Source organism: Microcaecilia unicolor, chromosome 1 (genome assembly GCF_901765095.1).
Source record: "Microcaecilia unicolor chromosome 1, aMicUni1.1, whole genome shotgun sequence".
Lineage (NCBI taxonomy): Eukaryota > Metazoa > Chordata > Amphibia > Gymnophiona > Siphonopidae > Microcaecilia > Microcaecilia unicolor.
The window spans coordinates 685207868-685223076 of record NC_044031.1 but is presented as its reverse complement, the minus strand read 5'-3'; the positions used below and the strand labels follow the sequence as shown (position 1 = coordinate 685223076).

At 43.5% G+C, this 15209-nt stretch overlaps 1 protein-coding gene across 1 annotated transcript in view; it reads right to left on the bottom strand.

Moving 5' to 3' along the window:
* The window catches only part of ZNF609 (zinc finger protein 609), a 431776-nt gene extending 419236 nt beyond the window's left edge, over positions 1-12540 (bottom strand). The window contains exon 1 of the mRNA XM_030188106.1: positions 12324-12540. The gene's annotated coding sequence lies outside the window, so the exon portion shown is untranslated. The remainder of the gene's footprint in view (positions 1-12323) is intronic.
* Positions 12541-15209: the final 2669 nt, after the last annotated feature.

Below are 15209 nucleotides of genomic sequence, written 5' to 3'. Positions count from 1 at the left end.
GAAAGTATTTGGGCATTTTCATTACCTGAGATCCTCAGCAATTGTTTGAGGTAAATTCTATCTTAGTGCGTAAGATCAGATTGGATCTTAATGAATGGTCCCGGGAAACTTTCTTCTCGATGGGACATATAGCTATTATTAAAATGAATGTACTTTCAAAGTTTTTATATCTTTTTTCAGTCCTTAACTATTCCAATTCCACTGGCCACTATTACTGTCACGTCTGTGGCCGTGACCACCCTCAGCCTTACTTTCTTTCTGGGGGTCAGCAGCTCTGCTGGCTTCTGTCTGTGTTTGTCTTGTCTCTAGTCTCTGTGCTGATTGCTTCACTAGACCTCACCTGTGTGGGCTATGCCTCTCTAGGGAGCCAGCATCTAAGATGGCTGCCACCGGCTCTGTGCCAGCTTCCAAGATGGCTCCTGCTCGTCTTTCCTGTGGGCTCACTTCCTATGTGTGTCAAACCTCTCTTTGGGGTCAGTGTACTTCCTGCTTCTGTCCTACTGCTGGTGACTCATCAGCGAGAGCCTTCATAAGGAAGTGCTGTGCTTGCAGTCAGCGCCTTTGCATAAGTGTTATGCTCTTAGGCCAGGTCAGGTTAGTAAGTGTCTGCTGCACTACTGCTTAGCCTCTCTCTGGGTTCCAGCCCAGTTTCTTTCTGTGTCTCTGTTGTCCTTCCGTGGGGTGTCTTCCCTGCCACTGTCTGTGGACTGCGGGTCCTTCCTGGCTTACCCTGTGTTTGGGGTGAAGCCTCTGTTCCTGGTTTACCCTGGGTTGGGGTGAAGCCTTTGTCCGGGTTTGTTCTCTGTCTGTTTGCGAAGCCTCAGCCTTTGTGGGTTCCCCAGTCAGTGTGTGTGTGAGCTGCCTGCCCAAGACCCTTGGCCTGTTATTCCTGGTTTGCTCTCTTTACCCTGAATCCTGCCTTGCCTAGCCTGTGTGCCTACCCTGCTTGTATATCCTGAGGGTATATCCTGAATCCTGTACCTGTCTGGCTAGTGTGTTTTCCTGGGTGATTATTCCTGTATCCTGTCTCCACCTAGCTAGAGGGTGTACCCTGTGGGTATTCCCGGATCCCCATTCTGCCTAGTGTGTTGCTGCCCTAGTCCTTGCTCCTGCTAGCTTCTGTTACGCCTTGTGTTCCTTGGTCTGTCTTCTGGGTCTTGCTAGTGGCTGTGCAGCAGCACACTGTCTGAGTCTACTTCCATGCCCTGTCGCCCTCGTGTATCCCAGACCCAGGGTGGGTCCTCTGGATCTTCAGTTCCTGCCTTATCCTGCAAGTCCTGCCGGCCGCCTGCACTTCGGAGCTCAACTCCGGAGGAACGGTGGCTAGGTGCAGGTGAAGCTGTTCCTGTCTCATCTGTTCTAGTTGCCTGCCTTGTACTACCCCAGTACAGAGTTCCAGTACTGCTCTTCTGTGTTTCCAGTCCCGAGGTGGTCTTGCCTGCCGCTCCTCGGCAGTGACCCAAGGGCTCACGAACTCCAGTCCTGCCTCAAGGACCTGACAGAATGCCAAGGCCCTCGAGAACAGGTGCTCGCAGAACCTTTTAGTTGCTTTTATACGGATCATAGACCACCGATACTGAGGTCTATATTGACAAGTGGGAGTTAGGGGGATTGGAGGTCCCTGATTTGCACATATATTATGTATCAGCACAAATCAGACACATCTGGGATTGGCAGTCTGAACAGAAGCTTAAGCCTTATGTACAAATTCAACAAATCTTATTGCACTGGTGGTCTATCACAATTACCTTGGGTTAGCCATACTGGGTCAGACCAATGGTCCATCTAGCCCAGTATCCTGTTTCCAACAGTGGCCTGGAGGTTACCAATCCATTGTTTTTTTATGTTCTCCGCATCTGGCATAACCAACTGATAAAATTCTGGTGGAAGAACTGGGCCTCTTGGCTAGCCCCCATTACTTCAATTTGTGGGGCTTAGTAACTCAGCAAGCGGCTGGTTTTACAGGATGAGAACATAAGGGCCTTAAATGGATCTATCAATTGTTTGACAAAAAAAAACATTAAAATCTGTTGAAAAACTACAATGGGAGTTTTGTTTGCAGACTTAAGATTTTTAAAACTATCTACAGATAAAATATGGGCTCACCGACATTAAGTGCAATCTACCCTCCTTAGAGGCTGGCACTCAATGGAACAGTTGTGGCATCAACAACAAAACTCCAAGGGTATTATCTCAGGGTTATATAATATTCTTCAACCTACGTCTTTCCTGAAACTCCGCTATAGGACTGCGTGGGAGCAAGACCTTAATTTACCCTGGGATCCATCAGAATGGATAGGCATTTTACATAATAATTATAAGACGTCTATTTCAGTTACCCTTAAGGAGCAGAACTTTAAAATTTTATTATGCTGGTATCTTACTCCAACTCGATTTCACACCATGCATGGTAATCTTCCCACTTTGTGTTGGAAGAGTTGTGGTCTTCCAGGGCTTACCTCCACACATGGTGGAAGTGTTCAACGATACGTCCATTTTGGTTAATAGTTCGTGGGGAGACAGGCTGCATTATAGACTCTTCTGTCTGGTCCTTACATCGGAAGCATGTCTCTTGAATGCTGGTACGCACACTCAGGATGACGCCACACAAATTATTCTATTTTACTGCTTCATAACATAGTAGATGATGGCAGATAAAGACCTGTACTGTCCAACCAGTATGCCCAACAAGATAAACTAGACACCAGATGTGAGATTGCCAGGTTCTGGAAAACTGCTCAAAACCCTGGCTTTAGTATGCTGGCAAAAGTGGTCGAGATATTTGTTTTTTGATGGAAAAATCAACAGCTCTTATACAAGACAAGGAGCACCTCTTCTTAAAGGCTTGGGCCCCAATGGAAGTGTACCTGAATTCTTGTTAATGGTTCTATCTTATGGCTTTACCTCCTCTTAAAGTTTCTCAATTTAATGTTTTTTTTTTTTGGTGGGGGGGAAGAGGGAGGAGGGAAGGGAGGGTAAATAGCGGAAGGGATGCTGCTCATTGGCTGATTTTTTAGGATGTTGACTTGTTTGATATGTCATCTTATAAGCTGGTAGAGTTATGTTGTACTTATGCTAACAGTTATTATGCCTTTCGTTGAAAAGTATCTTAAACATGCATTGAAGAAAAAAAAAATCTTCCGTTTGGAACATTTAGAGCTACTTTTACTAAACTCTGCTAGAGATTCCGGTGTGGCAAATGCAACGCAGCCCATGGTCTGTGGCACATTTGCCACACCAGGAATTGCTAGCACGGTTTAGCAAAGACTTAATGAATAACTCATGAATACCCAAGTGTAAGTACAATAGTTGGTTGCCCTCACCAACTGATTTTTTTTTAGTCACCCAAAACAATTCATCAGATTTGATAGATATAATCAGCCATCTTGTCTTGAGGTTTCAGGAATCTGTGGAGTCAAAAGACTGCACTATCTTTGTTACCATGACTCCATTAACATATCCAACATGGAGATTTCACTCATTACCAACCCCTTTCTTCCATTTTAAGAGGGACATATATATGTTCATTTCCATTTCTCCCAAGGCACGGAGGTCTCCAAAGAATGAAACAGTGTATTGCAAAGTGGTGATCTTTGCAATAGGCACAGGCAAGATCATTTAAATTAAATAGAATATATCTTAGATAAACATGGCGCTTTTCGTCCCTTATCTAGAAACGCTATCCTATTATGTCGTAAACTTAGCCTACTGGCCCGGAACTTGGGAGGGGCGAAAGGTGCCTCCATCATCTCACAAGGTCACATATGCAAACAACAGAGTCCTGCTGCACACAGCATAAATCTCAGGAACACTGTCAGTAAACGGTTTACCTAATGTCACTGAAGATAGATTTCCAATACTGGAAGCTCTGAACAAATCCCTCCACAACCACAAGCATTTTCCACCTAACCACCAACCCTGACATGTCCGTCTACAAGTTCCAAGATACCTCTGGGTGGGACTTGTTTATCATGGATAGAAGTCTTGTCACTTAAACTCTGCATAAAGCAGATCTGCAAAACGAACAAAGAATCAATGTCAAGGATTGATCCAGGACAGAAACAATCTGATATACCTCAGCCAATATGCCATGAACTGCTGCCCTATCACTAGTCTGCTCTGGCAACTCATAACTGAAAAGTGCTAGAGGTACTACCAAATAATGCAATCCAAATCTTAACTGGAACAATGAAGCCAATACCAGCCCTGTGGCAGTCTGCGATGGTGAACATTATTCCATCAAATATCTGCAAGGACATACAAACTGCAAAGGAGTTCACACATTTAGAACACAAAATGGTCCATGCTGAGTCAGACCAGCATGACCTAGCCCAGCAGCCAGTCCAAGACACAAGCAACCAGCAGATCCCAAAAAGTAGATCAAGGTACAAGTGATGGCATTCTCAAGTCTACTTGGCTAATAATTGTATGGACGTTTTCTCCAGGAACATATATAAAGCTCCCCTGTCCTACATTTATTCCTGCTTTTCCAATCCCATGCCTAAACCTGACCATATGTCATCTATCCCAACATCCCCAAGCAAAAAAACAAAAAAAGGCTGCCAGCAGGATGTGGAAACATCAGAAATTCTGTGAGATTATCAGAGGACAGTGGTGCACCAAGCACCGCTAATATGCTTCCAGCCAGCACCACTGAAATCCAGAGTGTCATACTGCAAGATGATCACTGCAAGTAGCTGGTTTTACAAAAGCTTATTATGCTGGGCAAAGGAGTTGGAGGACCAAGGTTATGTGGTCCATCAAACAATATTTATACCCCAACGTGGTTCTCAGGCCAAATGTTTGCCTACCCCTGTCCCTGTATCTCTTCCACATTTGGAAGAGTATTGGCAAACAATGCAGAACAAAGCGAACCTGAACACCAAGTTCCTGACTTTGACATTCCTTCTGCTCAGAAACGTGTGCCCAAGTTGCAACAGAGACTATTGATCTTGGATCAGCCTCATTGTCCATCTTCAGACCCACAGGTATAACTGCAAAGAACTGTTGTTGATGAGGATTCAAGACACATTATGCAGCCATTGCTGGGATGGAGACCAAAGCCACTTCTACCTAAGCGACCAAATAAGATATGATATTACAGTACAGGCTGCTGAAGAATGGAACAGGCTAAGATTAGGAAAATATCATCATAGTAGGCCTTTAGGAAGGCACTGAAAACTCGTTTCCCAGATTTAAAATGTTGATTTTTATGCATTTTATTTACGTACTTTTATTATTTCATTATTTGCCAGGAAGAGAGTTTATAAAGTTTTATAAATAAATACTGCCATTGACATTTCTCACAAACAGATTGGTAAAGCAAGGCAGGGGATGTTACAATTGATTCGAGCTTGGTCAGAGACACAGCATCATTGACACTAGTGTCTGGCATTCAGGCCTTGTTCCTCTTGTAGGAAAAGTCTCCTGCAGCGACTGGATGGCATGGATCAAAGGGAGACAGAGCCCCTCCAGTTCCCACTACCTAGCAAATAAAAGGACCTAGAAGTAGACACAGCATGCACTCTGGTCACCTTCCAGAATAACCAGCCTCTCATAACACACAGTTCCTCTATCCCTGCACAAGAAATGCCTTAAAAGTAAATGTTTATATACTTCCCATCAGACAGCTCTGAACTCTACAAGCCAACAGCAGCAGGGAGCACATCCGCAAGGAGAATTCTCTGTCCCAGTTCTCATTAGCCACATGTACACCGTGTCAGTGAAGCTCTTTCCTTAGTGAAACCTCGTGGTATTAGATTAAAAGAACTTTGTGTACCTTATCTGACGCATACTATCCACACTCACTTCTTAACTATACAAACGAGATCTATTAATGCTTTCTGCCAGAAGTACAGAAAGGGGAAAAGCTCTCAGATAAATCAGCATACAGGAAGGTGGCTTTCGGCTGTGATCTCCTAGCCGCTCTAATTCATGCGTTCAGGAAGCACAGACTGCGACACAACAGGGCTTTTACGGTGCAACTGACAACCTCCACAGGGCAGAACTTAAGACTATCAAAGTTCTTGTATCCTGGACAATAAATTAGTTGGGCCTGAGAGCACACTGGTTTAGTTAAAGCCACAGTGACTGACAGACTCACCACCCTATCCTTACTCAGAAAAATAAACGCGATTTAAAAAGTCTTTCCCTAGACCCTACTGTTTGTGGGGGAGGGGTATAGTGATTTTTCTTCTTTAAGGTAAGTGTCTTTCTTTGCCCAATCAGTCCTACCTAGGTCTCAATGCCTCTTGTTCTTGTGTCTGCCCAGCTGGTCTGTAAGACCGTTGAACGTCTTCTATAGTCAAGAAGAAACCCACATTAGATAATGTGACATGTGTCCCTACAGCTAGATCTAACCTGCATCTTATTTATTTCACTGGAGCACATTTACCAATTCTAGCAAACAGGCAAGCTAGAACTAGCTAATTACTCATCCTGAAAATACCTGTATAGCCTACTGTAAATTCTAGTTCAGCTAAGTTAGGCCTACTGTTGTTTTATGGGGGGGGGGGGAGGGTTCTGAAACTGGAAAACTTTCATCACACAAGAAATAAAATTAGACAAAACTTGCAGTGAATGTGTAACATTTCACCAAAATGAAGACACTACCAAGAAAATTCTCCACCAAACTAAAAAGGGTTATAATAATAGCATTTGCGATCATCACATATTATGTTCAGTTTTGGAGGCCTTATCTTACTAAAGATGTAAAACGATTTGAAGCGATTCATAGAAAAGCAACCAAAATGTTAGGGGGCTTACATAGCAAGACGTACGTGAAGAAACTTACTGACCTAAATATATATAACCTGGAGGAAAGGAGAAAAAGGGGAGATATGATACAGATGTTCAAATATTTGAAAGGTATTAATTCGCACACAAACCTTTTCCAGAGATGGGAAGGTGGTAGAACTAGAAGGCATGAATTGAAGTTGAAAGGGAGCAGACTCAGGAATAATGTCAGAAGGAAGTATTTTTTCACAGAGAGGGTGGTAGATGCTTGGAATGCCCTCTCATGGGAGGCGGTAGAGATGAAAATAGTAACAGAATTCAAAAATACATGGGACAAACACAAAGGAATCCTGTTTAGAGAGATTGGATCCAAAGAAGCTTAAGGGAGATTAGATAGGAAAGCCTAGGCAGAATTCTATGGTCTGTGCCCTGATGGAGGATGAATTAGATTTGGATGAGTGGAGTAGAGCTTTTCGGGGGCTTTGACAACTTCAGAAATTTCAGAACAAGGCCAGTGCCAGACAGACTTCTATGGTCTATACCCTAAAAAGTAACAAGGATAAATCAAGAACAGGTATACATATGTAATGAGTTTATAAGAACACTAGCGGAAGGCTGTCATGTAAGCTTTTTTTTTCTCTCTCTCCCCTGCCCTCCCCTCCATGTCCAGCAATTCTCTCCTCTACTGTCTTCCCATCCGTGTCCATCAATTCTCCTCTGCCCTGCCCTCCCCTCCCCTTCCTTCCTCCCCTCTATGTCCCTTGATTCTCTCCTCCCCTCGATTTGTACCTGACATTCTCTGGCTGGCGCTGGTTGCAGTTCCGTTCGTAACATCCCTCCTGACGTCAGCTCACCTCCAGCATTTCCTTCCCTCTCACTGTTCCACCCTCTGACAACATTATGTCTTGATGCGAGGGCGGGACAGTGAGGGGGAATGGAACGCTGGAGGCTGGCTGATGTCAGGAGATGTTATGAACCCAGGCAGCCAGACATGTAACGTTGGAGGTGCAAATTATTATATAGGATAACATAAGAGTAGCCATACTGGGTCAGACCAATGGTCCATCTAGCCCAGTATCCTGTTTTCCAAACAGTGGCCAAGTCAGGTCACAAGTACCTGGCAGAAACCCAAATCGTGGCAACACTCCATACTACAAATCCCAGGGCAAGCAGTTGCTTCCCATGTCTGCCTCAATAGCAGACTATGGACTTTTCCTCCAGGAATTTGTCCAAACCTTTTTTAAACCCAGATACAGTAACCCAGATACAGTTCCGGAAAAAAATAAAAACGAACCTCTTCCAAAAAGGCACACCCCACCAACTCAACATAAGAATCAGAAAGCCTGCTACACAACACCAAGACTTTAATGGATTCTCCCCTATCTCCCTCTTCACACTTAATGTTTCCCAATGCATTTTCCGAATGTGAACCATACCCTACCACAATCACAACTTGAGCACACTATGTATTTGTTCAAACCAGAACCGGCGACTGCCGCTACGGCACTATGTAAGCCACATTGAGCCTGCAAATAGGTGGGAAAATGTGGGATACAAATGCAACAAATAAATAAATAACCGCTGATACCACATCCTCCGGCAAAGAGTTCCAGAGCTTATCTATTCGTTGAGTGAAAAAATGTTTCCATGTCACTTCCTCAAGTGTCTCCTAGTCTTTGCACTTTTGGAACGAGTAACAAAAACAAAACAAAAAAAATGTTGCAGATCTCAATCATATCTCCCCTCATCAGTCTTTTCCAAGCTGAAGAGGGCAGACTGGATGAACCCTACAGGTCTTTATCTGCCAACATCTACTATGGTACCGTGGGCTCATTTTCAAAGCACAAAGATTTACAAAGGTCCATAAGCTACTATGCAACTTTGTAAGTTTAAGTGCTTTGAAAATACACCTCTTAGTAAACCACAATAACTTAATTTAGGTAGCTTCCCCCTACTCCAACTCAACTGGAACCAGGACTGGGATCCAACACAATGAGTCTTCACATGCAAGTGTCTTAGGATATTTTCTTTTACATCCCCCTCCCACCTCAGCCCAGCTAATACAGCAACAGCGGTCCTTAGCCTCAAGTCACAGTTCCCTCTGAACCTCCTCAGCAATGAGTAAGACACTTTGCCCAGTGCCAGCCTACCCGAGGAATAGAAAATCCAAACCAGGAATCATACCCAGGTCCCCTGCATGGCACAGCACTTGTCACTGGGCTGGGCCAGGCGAGGTCTATGATCCCAAACATTTAAAATTTCAGTACAAGCTTAATTCTTCCAGTAGAGGAGTAGGATGGTTAAAAGGCTTCAGCAAGGTCTGCATAAGAAACAGGGGAGCCAAAGGCCCATTCTCACCACCAAAAAGCAGCCTTACATAAGTGTTGCCATACTGGGACAGACTGAAGGTCCATCAAGCCCAGTATCCTATTTCCAACAGTGGTCAATCTAGGTCACAAGTACCTGGCAAGATCCCAAAACAGTACAATGCATTTTATGCAGCTTATCTCAGAAATAAGCAGAGGATATTACCAAGTTTACTTTAATAATAATGCCATATGGACTTTTCTTTCAGGAAGCTAGCCGAACCTTTTTTAAACCCTGCTATGCTAACTGCTTTTATCACATTCTCTGGCAACTAATTCCAGAGTTTAATTACACGTTGAATGAATAAATATTTTCTCTGATCTGTTTTAAATTTACTACTTTGTAACTTCTAGTATTTTGAGGATTCAAGGAATGCGATACTGAGCTATTTGGAATATATAAGAGGTTCTCTTATAGCTAGAAGGTCCCATCTTTGTGCTAGGATGCTGATCCCCGCTAGAAAGCTCTTCTTGGAAACTAGGAGAGACATTTCTAGCAGAGAACTGGTACCTAAGCTCTGAAGGCACAAGTTGAGTGCATATGTTGTCTTTGTAAAACAGGCACATATCATATTATCATGAGGCAGGCAGACAAAACTGTGTCTATATACGTGCTGGTAAGAATAAGTGCTTATATGTGCTTAAGTGCTAATACTGCCCTGGCACCACCTATTCTCCACCACTGGGAATGGCTACACATCTCTCTCTTCAAAGCAGGCACTAGGTTAATTTTGTAAGCGCATATTTGAGAATGTAAAATGTTGTACATGGCCAAGCCCCCATAAAATTACCCTCTATGTGAACATGTGATGTGGGGTAATAAGGGGGATGTACAAGTGCACCAGCAGTATCACAGAATGTGAACTGCTAGTTTTCAAGAACACGAGAAAATATATCAAAACTCTCTTCTCAAATAACACTGTTTATGTCAAACCCTGGACAATGCAACACATATGAAAGCAAAAAGAACAGAGACCTTCCAGATAAAGGTATCAACTGCCTAGTGTATACAGATTCAATTATCAAATGCCACCCTGTAATCTTTGTTCCCAGGTGGCTCTCCCACACCAAGTGCAAGGGAGGAAAGATTCTGAAGAATGCATACCCTAAAAGAGAGCCCTTCCTCTGAAGAAAGTCCACCAACAGGAAAGCCTACCAGGCAAAATGAGTGTGCTCAAGGATGGGGGGAGGGGAGGAGAATTGACACATTGCTGAGTCTCAGACAAGGCATGAACCTGTGACCTCCATGCTGTGTACAATAATGAAGGGATGGAAAGAAAGGGGGAGAGTCTTTTCAGGCCTTAACATCCACCTCCCTGCTGCTTTCCCCTGGATTCTAAGAAATGTGCCTAGCACTGGGACACTTCAGTACAAAATTCTCTGCATCCAAATATCCCAGGCTTTCACACTAGTAGTGAGATTTAGTGGTGGGTTGGTTTTATTATTTTTAATTATTTGTTTTTAAAAGGAAAAGTGCCTATATCTGACTGATGAAGATCACATGGTAAGCCAGGAAATGGCTATCAAATGCAGACATAGGAAACATTTTTCTTTTGCTGGCTATCATTCAAAGGTAGTTGGGGTTATCTGTTTTCAACAATAAACAATCCCAGGGAGTTAAGGAAATGTTCACAGCCACCTGCCAGGCTGGAGTACAATCACAATAGGATCCAAAAAGAACTACAAATTTAAGGTCAAATGTATTAATTGGTTTCCCTAGTGGTTACAGCAGCAACCTGAGAACCAGAGAAGCCCAGTTCAGTTCTCAGCCCAGTGAGCTCCTTGTAATCATGGGCAACTCACTTAACCCTTCACTGCCTTGGGTACAAACTCAGATTGTATGCCCTCTGGGGACAAAACAATGCCTACTATAAATTAATGCAGTTTTCATTGAACCAGTACCAAATCCTTCCCTTCCCTATACCTAGAAACCTATTTTGTACCTATGAAAGACTGCCAGGGCCGTTCTGTAACGAGAGAAAATCAGCACAAGTAAAAAAAAAAAAAAGGAGGAAATCTTTTCACAGGGAATAACCATGTTTACATAGCTATCTTATGTTGGAAGGTACAGGGCTGTTAGAAATCCTGAAAGGAAAAATCGAGTTACTTCAATTCAAAATAAAATAATTTTATATACTAATCCAGGCCACAATCCAAAAAGCTTCTACAATGAAACGCCAGAGAAGTTCTAAACCGACCACATTCAGCCACTTGAGAAGGAAAATGAAGCCTTGGGATTTACAGAGTTGCTTAAGTAAGGCCTCAGTTTTCCACCACAAGCTGATTTTACGACAATGCCCAAGAGAGCCCCTGCTCGTTCCAGCCCTGGGACGGAGTCTAATTCCCGAGTAACCTGAAATGACTGCACACACAGGAAGGGAACATTTCAGGAAAGAGGAGGCATCGCTAGATCCCCCAGCACAAACGGAATTCGACGAAAGGTCCAAAACGCACATGCTTTGACTGCTCCACTATGAAATGCGCACAGCAGCAGTTTACAAAGTTTTGTAATCTCCAGCCTTCGCATTCTGCTTTATGTACGGTTTCGACGGAGGAAGTAACAAAGCAGAAGCAGAAAAATAAACTTAAAAATCATGAACGCCGGTACAGAATGAGGGATAGGATTAGAGATCAAGAGAGGAGGAAACAGAGAAAAAAAAACTACAGCTGCTGCCTCCTACCCGGCAAGAAAATAGAAAAAAAAAAGGATCCCAGTCCAGGCCACCGACTGCTGGGTTTACTACTGCAAAACCTTATTGTAAGGCTCACCAGGGGCTATTTTTAGAAGCTGCTGCCCTGATTTAAAGAGGAACCCCCTGAAATGTCCCAATCCAGCCCAGACGGTGGGGGAGGAGACATGAATCCACGCTGCTCTTTACAACCCCCCCCCCCCCATGGAAATAAAAAAAAACTGCAGGAAAAAAAAAAAACAAAGGCAGAGCTGAAGAGGAGGGGGCAGGACAAGCTCTAGAGCCTGCTTAAAGCTCTTCTAAAAGGCTTTTTTGTGCGATTTCCCTCTGGCTCCGGCTAATGGTTTCTACATCTGCTTTGGAATTTTGTTTTTATTTTCTTTCAACATTTGCAAAAATAAAGTCATTAGTCAACTACAAGCTGATTTATTCCTCTTACCCCAAATCTTTTCTCAGAAAACATCTTCTATAGTTTTCATTAAAATGCATAACATTTTTAAATATTCTTATAAATATCTATCCACATACATACCTCATTATTATTGCGATCCTATATACCCCCATAAAACAAGGCAGGGACGAAAGAGTTTATGTGTACTCCATTACATCCCAACAAAAGCGATGGAAAATGCAAACACAAAAATATTATATTATTCCCTTGCTTGATAGAAATGCCTGCCCTTTCCTGCTTCTTCGTTCGCATCCACAGAGCAGGGGAAGAGCTCCGATTACTGGATCCGATCCATCGGCATCACACGCTGGGATTCCCTCCTACAGAACAAATTACCAAAAAAAAAAAAAAAGCCGACCCAAGGAGAAAATCCCTTCTGCCGGGCTGCAGGGTTGCCGCTCGGCCTGGGCTTCCGCCGCCCTGCCCTCGCCTGCTCACGGCCCACCCCGGCCGCTTGGTCCCAGGCGGCAGGGTGCCGACTCGCGCACTCTCACCACGGGGGCAGCTCGATCGTCGATCCGGCGGCAGAGAAGGACCCAGGGCTCCACGAGCTGCCGCCACCACCACCACCGACGTTCCGAGCCCCGACACAATGTGTAACAGCAGCGAGAGGTGAGAACGAGAGCCTGGAGCCAGATCCGGGATCGGGAGTCACAGCAGGAGAAACCCGGAGCAGCGAGCGGCAGTCACTGGCGCAAAACTGAACCCCGGATTCTCAGGCAGGGGATCAGGAGTCAGTCGGAGGCATGACCTGGCTGGCTGCAACTGGAACTACAGGGGGAACATAACAATACAAGAATAGCCACACTGGGTCAGACCAAAGGTCCATGATCTAGCCCGGTATCCTGTTTACAACAGTGGCCAATCCAGGTCACGAGTACCTGGCAGAAACCCAAATAGTAGCAACATTCCATGCTATCAATCCCAGGGCAAGCCCTGGCAGCTTTCTCAAAAGCAGACTATGTACTTTTCCTCCAGGAACTTGTTCAAACCTGTTTTAAAGATACACTAACCGCTGTTCCCACATCCTCCTGCAACCAATTCCAGAGCCTAATATTTGTTGAGTTAAAACAATATTTACTCCTATTTGTTAAAAAAAAAAAAAAGTATTTCCATGTAACTTAATTGAGTGTCCCTAGTCTTTGTACTTTTTGAAAGTGTAAAAACAAAAAATCAATTGTATTCATTCTACACCTCTCTTTTCCATGCTGAAGAGCCCTAACCACTTTAGCCTTTCTTTATATGAGAGAAGGTCACCTTTATCGTTTTTGGTTGCTCTTTTTTTTAACCTTTTCTAATGCCACTATATCTTTTTTGAGATACAGCTACCAGAATTGTACACAGTACTGTGAGGTTGCTCCATGGAGCGATACACAGACAGCTAGAGCCCAGAAAATAAATAATAATAAGGAAAAGCTGGACCCTTGCTTCTCAGTCAGAGGAAGGGAAGAACGGACAGAAACTGGCAGCCTGGAGTTATTTCTGTAATTGTATTACTAATCCTCTGAGGCTGCATTCTGACATACCTGACGCTCTCTGAGGATGCATTTGTTGAAAACTGAGGATTTAAGGGCCTCTTTTACCAAATTGCTCTAGTGATCCCGGCACAGCAATGCTGACGGAAAAGGTGGTTAAGGCGGTTAACTTAGCGGACTTTAAAAAAGGGTTGGACTGCATCCTTGAGGAAAAAGCCATAGAATGTTATTCAATGGACGAGAGAATAATACAGTATTTCTAGGATGGTCAGGACAAATTGCTTGTTCTTTTGGCCGCTGTCAGTGACAGGGTGCTGGGCTTGATGGACCTTTGGTCTGTCCCAGCATGGCGATGCTTATGTACTTATGACAAAGCCCATTGCCACGCAGGAATCGCTAGTGCGGTTTGGAAAGAGGCCCTACGTGATTAATTGTTCCTTCTAGAACATTTCTTTTTTTTTTTTTTTTAATTCAAACATTTTATTGAATTTTTATAACAAACTAAAGAGAACTGTATAAAACGTAAAATATAATTAAAACAATTCCTAGAACAACATTTCAGTAAAGTTAACCATCCTGGTCCTGAAACAGGTATAGAAGGTAAATTTATGATCTAATACAGGATTGCAGGGACACTGCAGCACTAGATTACTGATGCTGTTTGTGATGGAAATACTACAGTTTCACTTCAACCACTACTAAACCAAAAAAAAAAGAGAGAGAACTGAATTTACAGCTCATAGTTCACAAGCTTTCAGATTGTGAGAACAGATCACTTGGGGGGGAGGGGGCAGTGATTGAACAGGAAGCCATGTTCTGGAGCAGGAAGTGCATATGCTGGCAGCTGTGATGCCTTTTATCAACTGAATTTAAAACTCTTAAATCATTCATGGGCCATCAGGGTAAGGAAAGAGAAATACACAAAGGAGGGAAAAGAGAAAGACAGTGAGAGAGATAAAGAGAGAGAGCACTAGGGTAGAAGAGAGACAAAGGCATGGAGGAAGTGCTGTGAAAGGGACAGTTAACTCCTGGAAGCTAGTACAAAAATTAGCCCAAGGAAAAGATATTACCTGAGGCCCAGGAGTTCTCAACTCAGTCCTCAAGACACACCTAGCCAGTTAGGTTTTCAGGGTACCCACAATGAATATGCATGTCATAGATTTGCATATAATGTAGGTGGCACATGTACATTTATTCATGCCTATATTCATCACGCGGATATCCTGAAAACCTGACTGGCTAGATGTGTCCTGCTTTGAGAACCCCTGTAGTACCTCGTTTTCAGGGCTGTGGATTCGGAGTCAGAGTTGGAAGCAATTTTGGGTGGAGTTGGAACATTTTTACCAACTCCATCTTCAAAATAAATGTAAAGGTTTAACAGTTTTTATTCAGGATCGAAATAACATACACCAAACAGCTAAACTAGGCAAAATCCACAGTCTGTTATATGATAACACGGAAACAACGAGAGAACAGTGAACAAAGCACCATA